This window comes from Cololabis saira, chromosome 17 (genome assembly GCF_033807715.1).
Source record: "Cololabis saira isolate AMF1-May2022 chromosome 17, fColSai1.1, whole genome shotgun sequence".
Taxonomy (NCBI): Eukaryota; Metazoa; Chordata; class Actinopteri; order Beloniformes; family Belonidae; genus Cololabis; species Cololabis saira.
The window spans coordinates 26,614,180-26,614,395 of NC_084603.1; positions in this window are offsets into that span (position 1 = coordinate 26,614,180).

A 216-nucleotide genomic window follows, 5' to 3' on the forward strand; every position below is an offset into this window, starting at 1 on the left:
TCCACAGAGGGGAGACAATCATCTGTTTTTTGATACTATGTTTTCTGTGCATCATTTTTCAAATCACACAAGTAAATGTGGTCTTAAGAAGGATCTTTGTCAAATAAATAATGGAAGCTGCTGGATTTATTATTTTTACTCTGAGAAATAATAAATTGCATACAGAAGTAATAAATACATGAGAAAGAAATCAAACCAAACCTAAAGAGAGGTTGA